An 18,205-nucleotide genomic window follows, 5' to 3' on the forward strand; every position below is an offset into this window, starting at 1 on the left:
TTAGACATGGATGTCCACTATCTATCCTTTTATCAACATTGTATCGATGACCTAACCAGTCTAAGAAAAAATAATATAAACTATCAGGTTTGGAATATGTGGTAGGTTACATTAATGGCCCAAATTCTTCACTATTCCTCATATCTGTGCCTTTTGCATGTAACTTTCAAGTTCTCAGCCACTCTGGGCAGGAGAGTACACCCAGCCTTAAACACTGCAATCAGCCATGCAATATGCAATATGCTTTGTCCAGTGGGTTATTAGCAAACAAGTCACAAGCAAGGGGTTTAGACATTGCTTACACAATTGAACTTGTTTTCCTTTGTACCTCTACTTTCACATGACAATTTGCCCAAGTTATTCTGTTGGTTGGATGTGAGAAACATAGGGAGCTGAACAGTTGCACACCAGCTGATAGCTTACACACCTCCGCAAATAGCCAGCCAACTCGTCATGTGAGCTAATTCAGCAAAGATGAGAGGGAAAAAAAGTCTAAATCTCTGATTTTCAAACTCATAGTCTAAATAATTATTAGGCAAGAGAGTTTCAAGGCAGCTTTCTATACAGCATTACTGAGGTAATACATAACTAATACGGAGAAGGAAAGTAAGAGTATTTTTATTCCAAGATGATATTGCAGTATGCAGAAAACCTAAAGAATCTATAAACCATTATAATTCACAAATGGATTAAGGAAGTTGGCTGAATCTAAAGTTAATATTTTAAAAATTGATTGCATTTGTATATACCAGCAACAAACATTTGTAAATGAAAAATTTAAAATATCATTTATAATACTACAAAAATACACATACTTAAAATGATTCTAATAAAAGATGTGAAAGACTCCTATACTGAAAATTATGAAACATTGTTTAGAGAAACTAAAGAATTCTTAAATTACTGGAGAGTTCAATGAAGGCTCAATATTGTTAAAATGTCAAGTAACCCAAAATTGATCTATAAATATAATGCCGTTGTGGTCAACATCTCAGCAAGTTTTTGGTGTTTTAGGTTGATGAGCTGATCATACAATTTATGTGAAAATGCAAAAGTCCTAGAAAAGCCAAGTTAACCTTTAAAAATGCAGATATAAGATGTCTTACACTCCTAATTTCAAGACATTGTAAGGTTACATTAATTAAGGAGTTAGTTGCACAGTGTTAGACATATATATCAATTGAGAAAAGAACACCTAGAAATATATCCACACACACAGAGTAACCTGATTTAGTCACCTGATTAGTAGGGGAGAGGATGGCCTTCTCTATAAGTTACGCTAGAATGACTGGTTAACCACATGGAAAAATTATGAACCTTGAGACTTATACCATACTCAAAAATTAATTTGAGTTTGATCTTAGACCTAAATATAAAACTAAAACAATCAAACTTCTGGAAGAAACCATGGAAAAATATCTACATAACCTGGGTGCAGGCAAAACTTTTTGTACAGGAAAGAACAACAGCAAATATAAAAATAATAAACTAAATTTCATTAAAATTACGAACTTCTTTTCCTCAAAATCATGATTAAACAGTGAATAGGCAAGCCACAGACTGGGAGAGATATTAAAATATAAGTATCTGATAAAGGGTTCGTATGAGGAATATGGGACTTCCCTGGTGGTCCAGTGGTAAAGAATCCACCTTACAATGCAGGGGAGGTGGGTTCGATCCCTGGTCAGGGAACTAAGATCCCACACGCAGCAGGGCAACAAGCCCCCACGCCACAACTACTGAGCTCACGCACCTCACCTAGAGCCCACGTGCCGCAAACTACAGAGCCCACGCACTCTGGAGCCTGCAATGCCACAACTAAAGAAGAGAAAACCCTCACGCCACAACTAGAGAGAAGCCCGCACACCGCAACCAAGAGCCCACGCGCGACAACGAAAGATCCCGCGTGCCACAACTAAGACCCAACGCAGCCAAAAATTTAAAAAATAAATAATAAATCTTTAAGAAAGGGGTTTATATGAAGAATATATAATACAATCCTACACAGCAATAAGGAAAAGACAAAAAACCAAACTTTAAAATAATGAACAGGTACTTAATAATGTACAATTTTCAAATGCCCAAAAAGAATATGAAAAGGATATGATGTTAATAGTAACATCATTACTATTATTGCTCATCGCAGAAATGCAAATTAAATATAAACTGAGATTATAATTACGTTCTCACCAGAATGTTTAAATAAAAAATGACAATATTAAGAGACGTGGAGAAAATTTAAGTCTCGTACATTGCTAGAGATGGGGAACATTTTTACAGCGATTTTTGAAAACACCTTGACATTATCCACTGAAATAAAATACCGCCTACTGTGTGATACAGCAATTCCTCTCTCCTTGATATGTACTCAGATAAATCTGTGCATATGTCCACAAAAGGACATGTATAATAATGCTGAGAGCAGTTTTATTCACAATAGCCAAAACCTAGAAACAATTCAAATGTCCAAAAACAGGAGAATAAAGAAATTGTATTTTCATACAAAGTGATATTGCACAATAATATTAAGAAGAATCTACTGATAGAGGTTACAATATAAATGGATCTCTAAAACACTAGGTGTGCAAAAGCTAGACACAAAAGAATGAATATTTTGTTATTTTAAATTCTTATGAATTTGAAAGGCAGGGAAAATAACCAAGTTCTATTTTGTTATCCTGTCACCAGTTAGTAGCCCTCTAGCAGAACCTGGCTCTGGATTCTCAGCCTCTATTAGTGTCCAGATCAGCAACTGCCCCCTTGGAAAAGTGGCAAGAAATCTTCAGATACTTTGCCACTCCCTGGAGAACTTTCAGCTCTCCTCTCTTATTTCAATGGATCCTTCCCTAAGTGGGTCTTTTGTTCCTAAATAAATCCTATGAGACTTTGAGGAATTCAATCATATGTACAGGCCCCTCTGTCTGGCCTACTCCAATTTTAAACCAACACTAAAGATTAGAATGACTTCAGAGAGATGAGAATCCTTAGTTCACACCATAAAATATCTTCCTTCTTCATAAATTTTACTTTTCTAGTCATTGCTTCCACAGCTGACTGATGTTTTAAGATTTTCTTCAGGATCTTCTAGTTATTTTCATTAGGAACACATTTCCTCACCTTCACTTCTGAGAATTCCCATACTTAACAATACAAAAAGTGCGAAAGCATTTGTTTTAATACCAAAAAACGAAACTATAACAGCCTCTATCCCTTCCTAAGGACACCTGAGCCCGCATAAAGAGATATCTTTCCAAGAAAGCTATGTAGGAGCTGGACCATACAGAAATGGAAATTTTCTATAGCAGTCATTTATAACTAGGAATCAGAGAGAATATCTTATTCCAAAAATAATTTGTTGAATCCAGTTTGGTGAACTGTGCTTAGGGAATTGTTACAAACAGTTTTCTGTAGCTAAAGATAGATTATGACGAAGGGTACTAAGAAATCCAAGTGACAGCCTGCAGTTTCATTACAAATACCACCTGACTGAATTATTTTGAGGGGCCGTCTGTCTTCAGTACTCATGCATGCTATATCTTAGACTGAAGTGGGAGAAAATTAGGGAACTTTCAAAATGAAAACTGATTTCATGAATTACGGCCCAAAAAATAACAAAAAGAGCTGTCATGGCCTTTGGCAGCTTTTCCTTTAATTTCTGCAGAATCTTTTGTCTTCAACCTTTGAGCCTTGCTATTGTCTCTATTGTACTCAAACCAGGGTTTTTTTCTTCAGTGCAAGTGCTGGAAAAGATACATGATGATTTCGCGCTGATTAGAGGGGAACTTTCATGTACAGATAACTCTCGCAAGACCATAAATTGTGCAGATTAGAATATATGAAACTAGGAATGACTATTAATGAAAAAAAAGTTAATTCATCATACTGTATAATAAGCATATGAAACACCTGATCCATTAACCTGCCATCAGAAGGCCAGTTATGTAAAACTATGCCCAAATGTCCAGTCTTTGGATGGGTAGAAATCATAGGGTCTCCAACTATGTATTTGAAAGAGTATCCCAAAAGTATAAGAAAATGTTGTGGGGCTTCACTGGTGGCACAGTGGCTGGGAGTCCGCCTGCTGATGCGGGGGGCGCGGGTTCGTACCCCGATCTGGGAGGATCCCACGTGCCGCGGAGCGGCTGGGCCCGTGAGCCATGGCTGCTGAGCTTGCGTGTCCGGAGCCTGTGCTCCGCAACGGGAGAGGCCACAGCAGTGAGAGGCCCGCGTACCACAAAAAAAAAAAAGAAAATGTTGTGATTAATAATTTCTTAAAGGCTCATGTGATAAAGTTTTTTATTCAAGGTATATAATTTGTCTGTTTTATTTTAAAACACGTCTTTTGTTCAAGCCTACAAAATAGACCAAAGTAAAAGGGAAAGTATGTATTGTTGAAAAGGTTGAGGTATCATTTTATTCATTCATTCATTTATGCATTTATTCACTCAACAATCATCTATCACATACATTTACGTACCAGGCATGGTAAAGAATATAAGATGAAGAATAAATGCCATAAAAATAGAAAGAATTTTGGTGACATGCTACACATACTGAAATGGGTTTGTTTTATTAGTGAAAAGTCTAGGATGCAAAAGTATACTGAAGTTGCTTACCATCAAATACAAAATATTTTTGTTTAAGAGAAAAAAGTCAAGGGACTTCCCTGGTGGCACAGTGGTTAAGAATCCACCTGGTGGCGCAGTGGTTAAGAATACACCTCCCAGATAGCTAGTGGGAAGCAGCCACATAGCATAGGGAGATCAGCTCAGTGCTTTGTGACCACCTAGAGGGGTGGGATAGGGAGGGTGTGAGGGAGACGCAAAAGGGAGGAGATATGGGGATATATGTATACATATAGCTGATTTACTTTGTTATAAAGCAGAAATTAACACACCACTGTAAAGCAATTATACTCCAATAAAGATGTTAAAAAAAAAAAAAAAGAATCCACCTGCCAATGCAGAGGGCACGGGTTTGAGCCCTGGTCCAGGAAGATTACACATACCGCGGAGCAACTAAGCCTGTGCGCCACAACCACTGAGCCTGCACTCTAGAGCCCGCGAGCCACAATTGCTGAGTCCGCGAACTACAATTACTGAAGCCTGTGCACCTAGAGCCCATGCTCCAGGACAAAAGAAGCCCCTGCAATGAGAAGCCCGTGCACAGCAACAAAGAGCAGCCCCCACTCACCGCAACTAGAGAAAGCCCGCATGCAGCAACGAAGTCCCAATGCAGCCAAAAATAAATTAATTAATTTTTTTAAAAAGTCATTTGTTTTTATGAATGATTTATAAGAGTTGAGGTAGACTAACTGAGGTATTTTAAAATGAGATCAATAAGTTCAAGGAAGAAAGTAAATAAATACATTGCCCCAAAACACATACCCTGGAAACTGAAAAAAATTATTGATATGTGACCATTTTCCAGGACTGTATGTATGTATATACAGATATACAGTGGATGTATGTATATACATATAGAGAGGTGGAGAAATAGATGACATCTTCACTGGCTGTAACGAGTTGGGCTATACCTGTTTTCCTTTAAAAATATGTAGATGTTAACTCACTGTCTAAAATATTGCTGTAAAGAAGTAGAAACTGAAAGACTAGACTCTAACAACCCCCAACCCAAATCCCTTTTCTTCCTGTATACCTGGAGAATTAATTTTAAAAAGATATTCCTTAACATTTCAATAATGTAAAGAAGAAATGTTTTGGTTTGCAAAATTTAATGTCTAAGTTTCCTGGATCATGATGTTCTTTTTTGACCTGAAAATCTATATTTAATCATTTCAGGGATTTATTATTTTATTTAAGCTTTGAGCCTATTTTACTTTCCTTCCATTTGTTTAAATCTCTAATCCAGGGTAATAATCTATCCAATATTGGAATATATATTTTATTAGTCTCCCTCTAATTTCTTGTGTTTTAAAATATGTATTCAGTGGGCTTATCTTAAAACTTCTTCCTATAATAATAATTCAACTTCTAGTTCCTTGATGTTTCTAATTTATTTTTAAGTCCTTTAATGATAAGGTTTTTCTCAAATGTGTTTCTTTAGGGAATATATTCTTTGTAATTTAATTATATACATTACCTCAACTTATTTCCTTTTTTGAGGATAAGTTTTCTTAAATCATGCCTTTTCAAAGCACTCGAAGCAAATTTTCCTTTTTCTGAAGTTATATTTTCCTCTAGACCGAGGCATTTTTCCTTATAATGGTATGTTCCTTTCTTCTTTTTTAAATTTAAATTTTTACTTCACTTTATCAGTATTACTATTATTATTTACAGAATATTTCTATATTGACAATGCCATTTCCCTTCATCTTTATCATGCTTGAGCAGCTATGTTTTCTCTGGTATAGTGTGAGTACATTCTCAACTAATTTTGTACTGCATTTGATGCCTATTTTGCATTTTTTTGAATTTCAGTTTGAAGACAAATATGGCTTCTTTCTATTCATTTTTCCTATCCAGAGGGTATACAGATATGCTTATCTGAGAGTTGCCTTTTGTGGTACACTGTGAGTACTGAGGTATTATTAAATTCTGAGTATCAATGTTCACCCCCGGCTTGGTGAGGGAAAGGCCTCTTAACCCATTTGGATGATATGACGGGGTGGAAAACTATTGGGTTGGCTTTTCCCCTGGACAATAGGGGCACTGGATACTTCCTCTCACAATAGACTTACCAAGTTTTATATATTTCTCCCTAGCAACCATTTCCAACACTCCCCAGTGAAACAAAGGGAGAGAGAAAACTACAAAAAGAAGTTCTGTTTGTTCCTCTGCAGTTTTGGAATATTCCTGAGTAGATATAAGATTTTGTACTCATCATTTCAGCTACAAGGAAGCAAGAGAGCCCTGTAAGCCAAGCCACGCTGTGCTCCTCAGTTCTGCCCCCAAACCTAGGTCTTATTCCTTGCCCAATTCTTTTTTTTTTTTTTTTTTTTTTTTTTGCGGTACGCGGGCCTCTCACTGCTGTGGCCTCTCCCATTGCGGAGCACAGGCTCCAGACGCACAGGCTCAGCGGCCATGGCTCACGGGCCCAGCCGCTCCACAGCATGTGGGATCTTCCCGGACCGGTGCACAAACCTGTGTCCCCTGCATAGGCAGGTGGACTCTCAACCACTGCACCATCAGGGAAGCCCTTCCTTGCCCAATTCTTAATTACTGCTGCTGGGGAATTTTATTCTTTTTTCCCCTTACTTTGGGGAATTTATTTTGTAGGTATTTTGGGAGGGGGATTCATCCTTGAAATCATTTCAAGAATTCTTTTATTCAAGACATTACAAGCAAAATAAAGATTTTTTGAAAATGGTTAACAACATGTTATGAAAGTAAAATGACTTATCAATTACTAAGTATTTATATTAGGAATAATTAAACACAAAAATACTATACAATGGAGTTCTCATGTTAAGAAACTACAGAAAACTTTTAATTGAAAGAGTCAGAGAACATAGTCTACTATAGTATGATTTAGTCATCTTTCAATAATATCAAACTCCTTTCCTTTCGGAGAAATGAAAGGCTACAAATGACCATAAACAGAATAAACGAAAAAGAGTTATAATACAAAATCCCTGAACAAAGGCAGAACATGTTCATCTTTCTAAGGTATTATAGCACTCTGAGCATGTGGGGTACTGAACTAGCAAGACCTAATGGTGAAATAAAGAGAGGTAGGAAATACTATGTTTGTGAGTTAAATCTGTACAAGGGTTGTAGAGAAAACCTTTAAGAAGAACAAAGAGCTACTATATAGATTAACGTATTTTTCATCTCTACTGCATTCTATGTTATCAAATGATGTTTGACAAGGGACAAATCTTAAATTATAAAATCAAAGGATATTTTAAAATACTCAACTTAGTGTAAGACAAAAATGAATTTGAACCTTATCTGTGTGACCCTGGGTATTTTGTTTATGCTTTCTGAGCATGTGTTTCAGAGAGGGTGAAATGGAGATAACGATGCATATCCTATAGAAATGTGGTAAAAAATGAAGTATGGTATAAATATGAAGATCTTAGAGCAATGCTGGCATATATAATCAATAAAGCATATCATGTAATAGTAGTAAGAGTGGTAGTTGGATTACTGGTAACTATAATTACTTGCATTAATATTATTCTACCATCTGAATAAAGTCAATTTTCATTTTTTTTCCGATTCTGTTAGCAATGATTAGACCTTGACAAATGAACAGTGTGAATTACAATGCTGCAGGTATGGGGGTAGGGCTAGAGTTCCACTAATTAAAGCACTGTGTTTTGTAGATCATCTTTGTATAGAATACAAATAATTTAACTACCAATAAATTTACTATTTAAAATAAGATTATCAGTCAAAAATTAGCTGGAGGAAGTAAAGAGATAAACCAAAATCTACTCTGAGTCTAAGCAGACTTTGCCCTTAAAAAATCACATCATCCTGGATATTTCAGTCTTAATGAGGATGTTTCCTTGGAATATTAAAAAATCAGAAAGTAGAACTAAGTAGCACTCAGCTTTTGCATGTTTACAAAGACGTTATATCTATTTTCAAAATTATAAACTAGATGGATTCAAAACAGTATATACCACTGAATTAGCAACCATGCTTTTCATACCCATTATATAGTAATATGAATGGAAACCATTTGTTTTGAAACTCAGGACAGAAAGTCAGCCCTAGGCAAAATTGTGAAAGAAGTTTTTCTTGCTTTAGCCTCTTCCCTTCTAGTTTTGGCCAATTCCACTATTTTCTATTCCTCTATAGTTCCTCAGTATTTAACAACCATTTATTCCAATGAGCTGCCCCTAGCCTGCCCTTCCTAACTCTCTCTAGTTAAGATTCTCATACGACCTGTTTTCTTTTCTCGCAATTTCAAAACTTGTTTGTTGAATAGATAATTCTCCCAGGGCCTTGCAGCTGATTTCAAGACAACAGCTGGTTAATTAAATAATTTGTTGTCTGTTTTATTTGTTATTCATCTTCACCTCACCCCCTTGTAAGCTCTACGATGTTAGGAAACTTGTCTGATTTTTTAGGACATAAGTGACAGCACTTTGCTTGGTAATTTTACATTTATGATTTCTTTTTATTCTTACATTAAACCCATGAGATAAATTGTTTTATTATTCCCAACTGTTACATACACGTGAAAACCAAGACTCAGAAATACACATATATAATCTCAAGATCACAGAGACACTAAATGATGTAGCTATGAACTTAACAAAAGGCTGTCTGATTCAAAAGTTCATAGATCTTCTACTGAAATATGGTAGTAACTCTAACATGTTCAAAGGATGATATAATACATGAATGACTTTGATCCGCATGGCAGATAATTCAGTGTTATTTCGTGTTTATTTTTTTCATCTTGCTGATGGCCAATCATTTCTTTAACAATAGTCTAGCCAGTGTATATCCAGATATAAACATTAGATTTCTTATATACTGATCAGAAATTCCCAGTGCTCATTTTGTTTGTTTTGTTTTTGCTTTTCTGTTGTTAATACCATTTCTTTCCATTTCTCCAAATAATATGTATTTTCTACTAATATGTTCTTATGAGGGAAAAAACGCTTTATGTTCACTTATTAAAATATTATTATGCTAGGAATGCTGGCACTCCAAATCTTTTTAAACTAGAATAAATGAGTGTGATGTGGAATAACATTTAAAATTTCAAAATGTTTTGCATATTGATTAATACATGCCAGAAAAACAGAATCGTTTTGGCTGGAAAAGTAAAATCATAGATATTTTGGACATTCCCCAAAATAAATGCCTCACTGCCTTTATCATGGGCAGAATATGATCACATTTACTTTGGAAAGGAGAATCTTTCTTCTCACTTGAGAAATTATAATTTTTTAAACCATAGCTTTTTTTTTCCCCCTTCAGTTCTAAAATGTTTACCTTTCCATTTTTTACCAGCGGTTTCTGAAATGGGTACCCAAAGGATTCTATACATAGTAAATGGTTTTCATGTTTACAGTGGCACCAGTAGATTATGATGTTAATATTATTTTATTCCCTACTGTCACGTATTTGTTATCATTTTAATATTTTTTTTGTCTTTGGCATTAATCTCACAAAATACCCAGGGAGGTTTTGGGGGTTTTGTTTGTTTTGTTTTCTTTGGTTTTTCTGTTTGCCAGCAAACCATTCACTCTCTTACACTTCTCTTAAAAATAAAAATCAACTCAAACAGTATTTAATATGCATACACATTTCCCGTATTAGCCTCTTTATTAAGGTAAAATTCATACACAGTAAAAGGTAGAAATTCTAGGTGTTCAATGAGTTTTAATGAATATTTACCCTTGTAACTAACTGTCACTCAAAATATAAGACCCATGAAATTTTCCTCATGCTGCCTCCCAGTTGATCCCCATACCACACAGGCAGCTACTATTCTGATTTCAATCAATGTAAATTAGTTTTACCTGTTTTTGAATTTCATATAAATAGAATAGTGGAGAACTCAATATCCTGTCCAGCTTCTTTCACTCAACATAGTATGTTTGCAATTCATCCATGTTGTTGTGTGTATCAGAAGTTCCTTCTTTATTTATTGCTGAGTAAGTATTCTCCTATTTATAAACATTTGATTGTTTCCAGTGTGAGCTTGTAGGAAATTAGAATATACCACCCCAAAATGTACCACTTTGGCATAAGTATTATTTTGAGCTGGAGGCAAATGAGAATCAACAGATATAAAATGAAGCCTTCCCAGAGCTTCCCTTACTTCACTAAAAGCAGAAACTTCTGAGAAATTAGGACTGTCATAAATCCCCTCTCCTGAGGAAGTTTTATGCTTATGAAGAAGATGGAAAGTCAATGCCTGCTGAGATGAACTCGCACAAATAAACCTTACTTCAGTAGTCTACCTCATAGTTTGCCACCATTGGAAGTCCAAAATCCCTCTTCCTTTGTCTTGTCATTTCACTACAAATTTATTTCTCTTCTCTCAGATGGTATGTAAGCACCAAGTTCTAAACATACCTTTGAGTTACTCATCACTGAGGTTTCTCCCACATATGTGTGCCACACTCGTTAATAAGTTTTGTTCTGTTTTGTCAACCTGTCTCTTACTAGTCTAATTTGCAGGGCACCAGGCAAAGAATCCAGAAGGGTAGAGGGGAAAAAGTTAAGCTTTTCCTCATATACAGGCTATTTTGTCTAAAATTGTTATAAATATTTTTATATGAATCTTTTTGGGGCATGTATGTATTCTTTTCTGGTAAATACCACACTGTGACTCAGAGTCTAGGTATATGTTTATCTTGAGAAACTTCCAATGAACTGTCGAAAGTGGTTGGTCTATTTTATACTCCCACGGGCAATATATGTGTCCCAGTTGTTCATCACCAGCATTTATGTTTGTGAGTTTTTTAAATTTGAGCCATTATAATTGGTGTGAGAAAATGTCTCATCGTGGGGAGTAAATTACATTTCCTTGATGACTATTTATATTGAACACATTTTCATGAACTTACTGCAATTTGTATACTTTCTTTTACAAAGTTTCTTGTATATTTATTTGGAACTGTTGAACTGATCATTTATCTAGAAATATCCTTTTTATATTCTGGTTACAAATGTATATATTTGGTTATTTATATATATGTAAATATATAAATATATATAAATAAATTTTATCCAAGTCTGTGTCTTCCCTTTTCATTGTTTTAACAAAGTTTTTGATTAGTAAAATTTTTAAATTTTGAATGGAGACCAGTTTACCAATTTTTTTATGGTTAGTATTTTCTGTGCCCTCTAAAATATCTTTACAAAATCCAAGTTCAGGAAGGTAGTCACCTATGTTTTCTTTTAGAAACTTTATAGCTTTTACATTTAGATACCCTGTTGTTCCAGCACTAATTATTGAACCTCTTCTCCTTTCCCTATTGAATTACCTTGGTTTCTTGCCTTTGTATAGAATCTTTGTTCTGCTCCATTGATCTTTTTGTCTACTCATAAATCTATATTGTACTGGCCTAATTACTGTTGCTTTATACTTAGATTTGAAATTTAGGCAGTTAACAACTTCCTACTTTATTCTTGTTTTTTTTTTTTTCAAGTCTGTTTTGGCTACTCAAGATTCTTTGCATTTCTGTATAAATTTTAGAAACAACTTTCAAAACCATGTTAGAATTTTGATTCAAATTGCATTGAATCTACAAATCAATTTGGGGATAAACAAATCTTCATAGAATTGACTTTTCTAATTCATAACGTGATATATCTATCCATTAGTTAGATCTTTAATTTCACTTCAGCATTCTTTTATAGTTTTAATTGTATAGGTTTTGTAGATCTTGTATTAACTTTATCCCTAAATACTTTATGTTTTTTATGGTACCTTTTTTTTTTTTTTTTTTTTTTGCGGTACGCAGGCCTCTCACTGTTGTGGCCTCTCCCATTGCGGAGCACAGGCTCCAGATGCACAGACTCAGCGCCCATGGCTCTCCGCGGCATGTGGGATCCTCCCGGACCGGGGCACGAACCCTTGTCCCCTGCATCGGCAGGCGGACTCTCAACCACTGTGCCACCAGGGAAGCCCTGATGGTACCTTTTTAAAATTTCATGTTCTAATTATTTGCTGCTAGCATATATAAATGCAAATGACTTTCATATCTTGACCTTGAGTCTTCTGACCCTGTTAAATTTAAGTATTAGTTTTAGCATTTTTTATATACTCAGGATCTTTCACATAAGAAATCATATTGTCTGTGAATAAAAACAATTTTACTTTCCCCTTTTCAATATGTATTTCTTTTATAATTTTGTTACTGCTTTCATTTGCTGGTTGTGACCTCTAGTACAATGATAAATGTAAGTATTGAAAGAGGACACATCCAGTCTTGGGGAAAAGCATTCAATAATTTATTATTAAGTGTGATAATGTCATCTGTGCAATTTTGTAGATGTTCTTTTATCATGTTGAGAAAGTTGTCTTCTAATTCTAGCCTGATGAGAGTTTATAAAATGTGAAATTTTTTTAGATGTTTTTTATAAATTTTTTGGTATTATCATATGATTATTCTCTGGTAATAATAATAAATATTATTCTATTTACTGGTGGATAGTATTGATCCATGTCAAATGTTTAACCAATCTTGCCTCTTCTGAGTAAATTCTACTTTGTGATAATGTATTTTATTTTATTTTTTAAATAGCTTTTTGATGTGGACCATTTTAAAAGTCTTTATTGAATTTGTTACAATATTGCTTCTGTTTTATGTTTTGGTTTTTTGGCTGAGAGGCATGTGGGATCTTAGCTCTCCGACCAGGGATCAAACCCGCACCCCTGTCATTAGAAGGCAAAGTCTTAACCACTGGACTGCCAGGGAAGTCCCTATGATAATGTATTTAAAATTTTCTTCTGTAAGATTTTTTGCCATGCGTCAAGTTTTCTTGGAATGTAAATTCCTGGTCTCAAACTTCTAACTTTAGTTAAGCAATATCAACTCTGTTTTCCAACTTGGTTCCAGAGAGTACATAACTTTGCTTAGTACATCAGAAAGAATAATGCTCACCACATCCTATCTGCTACCACCACAACTTTCCCCACCACTGAAATTAGGCAGGACTATATTAGTAATTTTTGACCGTTGGGCTGGGAGGAGAAGTCACCTGTGTCATTTTCAAGCCAAAACATAAAAGAGCTTATGCATGATCTTCTAGCTCACTTCTCCTCTGCTCTAGAGGGTGCAGTTACAAGATAGTGGTGTTATTCTTAGCCCACTTTCCAAAAATCTGTGCAGAGCAAACCCCTCAAATGGCTTGCATTATATATGTACCATCAACAGGAAATAAACTTTATTCAATGAAGTTACTGTAGCTTTAAAGTCGTTGATTACTACAGAATAGGGCAGCGTATTCTGAGTAATACACTATGGAACTTTGGTACATAACATTCCTGTCACAAATGAAATTAAAACAATTGATCTTTGCATTGATAGGTGAAGGATTTTTATAACACATCGGTCAGAGATGCACACTGAATAAATATCAATAGCAGAAATGAGATCAAAGCATGATGATAGAAATAAAATAGTCATATTTAATTGCTAACAATTGTGGAAGTTTATAAATCTCACATTTGATGCAGTAGTAAAGGAAATTGTCATCAAAAAAAGCAATATAATTGTATTTATTATTTTATTCAACATATATTTATCAACTACTGACTATATTCTAGACCAGGGGTACCGGTCCATGGCCTGTTAGGAACCCAGCCACACAGGCAGGCGAGCAAGTGAAGCTTCATCTGCCACTCCCCATCACTCACATTACCGCCTGAACCATCCCTGCCCTGCAAGTCCGTGGAAAAATCGTCTTCCACGAAACCGGTCCCTGGTGCCAAAAAAGTGGGGGACCACTGTTCTAGACTTCTCTATTAACAAATAGAAATAACAAAGTCTGTGTTCTCCCTTATGACATACTTCGTGATATAAATATTAATATGTCTGCATTTCAGTGGAGCTCAGTAATCATGTATAGGGACAATATAAATACAAAAAAATCCACTCATAATTGACTTCACTCTCCCCCCACCCCACCATATTTTTAAAACTTTCACCATTTTATTCCTTTACGCTTTTCTGTAAGAAATAGTCCTAAGGCCCAAGTAACTGACCAAAGGATAAAGGGAAACAGCAGCTAGCAGTACTTCACTACGTAATCATTCTTTAAAAAGACAAAAATTGATCGTAAATTATAAACCTGCATTAAAATGACTTGCTATTTAGAGACAAACCTCTCAGCCATTGGGAAAGAGTACAAAGATTAAGTATAAACTTCCATGAATTTTCCTTCTTTAATGACCTGCACATGAATCAAACCACTTCACCAGACACCAGGGGAGAAGACAAATATCCCTGGTTAATAACCAACTTGGGTCAACATCTGGTTTTAGTTTTAGCTCTAATCTATTAGTGGAAAAAGGAAGGCAATGATTCCAGGAAAGAAATGCCCAAAGGTAAGGATGACCCTTTCTTTGTTACTGTTCTTAATTCATTTTATCATTAATATAGTTTAAAGATAAAGAAGGTCACCTGGACCTGCCACAATGCTAGATAAAAGAAAACGGCTCAAAATATGGCAAATGTAAGATGGCTGAGGCTATCTAAACACTCTTGCTTCCAGTTTTTCAAATTATAGACACTGTTTCTGCATTTGATTTTGTTAGCTGCCTGGGTAAAGATACTCTGCACGTATACGAAATCTATATTGTGCCTGTCTATCTGTGAGCCATCAAATGATGTTGAACTTGCTAATTCATGGGCTATTTATCTTGACGTTTACACTCCAACAAAATGGTGTCTGTTCAATTATACTACAAATGAGTTTTGCCAGCCAATTGTATGGCAGATGTTATGTACTCCCAGAACAACTGTCAAAAGACCAAAGCAGCATGTCTAACAAATCAAAATGTACTGTACTGAGTTATATTCCACAGGCAGCACCGTTTACCATCTAGCCATGGGTTTTGCGTTATGATGGGAGGGGTAGCATCACTGAGTATAATATCCAGTCAGAAATCTGCTTGTCAGAGTAAGTGGATTAAAAGAGATGTAACTGAGTATACCCTACCTGGAGTGGAAACGGAACTGTCAATAAACATTTATAAAGTCCTTCTAGTTTGCTAAATGTTATGTATTAGAGCATTCACCAAGTAATTCCGTGATGGCAGATGGGAAGAGGAAACACCCATCTTCTCTATTCATATGGTGACTGAGCTATAGTCAATGACACATATTTTTCCCACCATGTTTATGATACTATAGAGGTGGAGAAAATGCCTTTAGCTGGATGATACCGTACCTTCAATCTAGGAAGCCTGCTACAATAAACTTGTTCTATGTATTGTTTAAACTTTTCTAAGTTTGTGGGAGCATTTTATTATACCTAACACTTAATGCAAATAAAACTTGCCAGAGAGCTCTGCTGTGGCCCTCTTTTATGTAGTATGCTGGTATCATGCCAAGGTTTTTAATAATGAGAGAAATAAGAACTCTTAAAAGTTTAAAGCCCAATAATCTAGGAACTAAAATCTGATTAAGTACAAAATAAACTTTCTACAATTAAATGATTCGGTGGCAGATAAAATGGAAGCAGAGCCCAAGAAGTAACTCTTACCAATTTAATTTTGCATACTCCAACAAATCTGGATGATGTCTCTTTGCTTAGCACAGAAGTATTTAGGCAAATATGGGCCCTTATTTCTTTCAGCCAGAATTACATTCCCCTGAAAAAAGATCAACTGCTTGGCTTTCTTACTGGGGGCAATGTGAAAGGTGTTTCTACAGGACCCCTTCCATAGCTCATTTCTATATAACATACCTGTTTTATGAAGAGAGAAGTGATTTATAGGCCACTAATGTATTCCCATACATCCAATCTATTATATCCGTAGTTTCTGATCAGTTTTCCTAAATTCAGGATCAGACAAAATAAAAGCCTTGTTTAGCCAGGAGACGTAGGCTATCTACGGTTTTGTCTCCTCTGGTATTTCCTGCAGTAGGAACCTCATGTCTGAAACACAAGCATCTGCCAACCTAGAAAATCAGACTGGCAGGAAAATGGAGCAGCTAATAGTATAGATGAGGAAAGCTGTCAGATTTTCAAGCATTTATTTTTAAATTCCAGATCAAAATGATGAAAATGTTTTTCAGTCAAACTCTTACCTTGGCTTCCTTATTCCTCTTTTTCTCACGCATGCTTCTCATATATTATTATTTTATGACAAGGACATAATTTGCTAGCTACTAATTTTTATAACCTGAAATTATTCTGGGATTATGTGAAAAAGAAGTTACTTTTCTAACTTCACCGAGGTACAAGGTACTACTTGAGTGAATATTAATAAAAACATTATTTTCCTGATAATACAGATGAATAAAACTGGCATTTATAAATCATGTTCTTGCCAAAAGAAATCACACCTTCACAAGCATCTTACATAGGCCACTGCATTTCTCTGAATTTACTAACCCATCTAGGTCTTTTCCTACCAGATAGTGGTTTTTTTGGTCAACTTTAGTTCATATAAACATGAAATTATTGATAGCTGTGATCTCCATTTCATTTTCATTCTTCCCCCTTCACATAGTGTTGCATAAACAGTAATAAATATGTATAATATGCTATGTATTACGACCATGGACTCTAGCATAAGGCAACTACCATAAGACAGCCACTTAAACTTGGAGATAAGTGATAAAGTCTATACCTTTAGCCAATTATTTCCAGGACACTCTACCATTCAGTCTTAATCCACCTTTGACTCACCTGATATTGGATATATAATAGGCTACAGGGCAGTACCATACGCTGGGGTTTACAGAAAGTAAGCACAATCCCTACCACTGAAGATTTCACACCTAAAAACTTTAAATATTAAGATATAGTCTAAGCAGTGAATCAAACTGGGTGTATATTCCGGAAGCACAAAATTTTCTCAGATTTAGGAAATTATGGTGCAAATTTGAGAAATTAAATAATTTCACTACCGAATACTTTAAGACATTTTTATATTAAAACCAGTGTGGTATATTTTAGCGTAAGAAAAAGGATCTTAATGAAATACATTATCTAGAGGTGAGACAGAGACATTATTTTTATAAAGCTCCACCTATTGTTTTGATGCACCATCTAGTGCAGAACATAAAATTCAAACGAACATTTATGATCAAACACAAAACTAAGAGATTAACCACTGATGGAGAGCTGAACATGATCTTACACTGCCAGTAGAACTGCACTGTTAGAAATGTCTAAGGAGACTTGACTATTGAACACATTTCCAAACACATCTACTAGCACCAATTTGATCCAGTTAAAAAAACTCTTCAAGACAGAGTACTTAAGACAGTTGGTAAAGTTAGAAGAGTTCAGACTTTGGTGTGAGACAAACCTAGGTTTAAATTTTTTCTCTGATTTACTGGTTGAATAGCCTTAGTTAAATTATTAAGACCTTCTGAGCCTCAGTTTCCGTATCTTTAAAATAGGAATATACTACCTACTTTGAAAAGTTGTAAATGATGATTGAATAAGATAATGTTAAGTGGTCTATAAGTTACTCTAAAATGGTTCAACATATAGAGTGATAAAATCTTATCTGTATGAGTTTTAACCTATATCTTAGGGGCTGTTAGCTAATCAGCAAAATACATTTCAGTGTATTTTGGCTA

Source organism: Hyperoodon ampullatus (assembly GCF_949752795.1).
Source record: "Hyperoodon ampullatus genome assembly, chromosome: 6".
NCBI lineage: Eukaryota > Metazoa > Chordata > Mammalia > Artiodactyla > Ziphiidae > Hyperoodon > Hyperoodon ampullatus.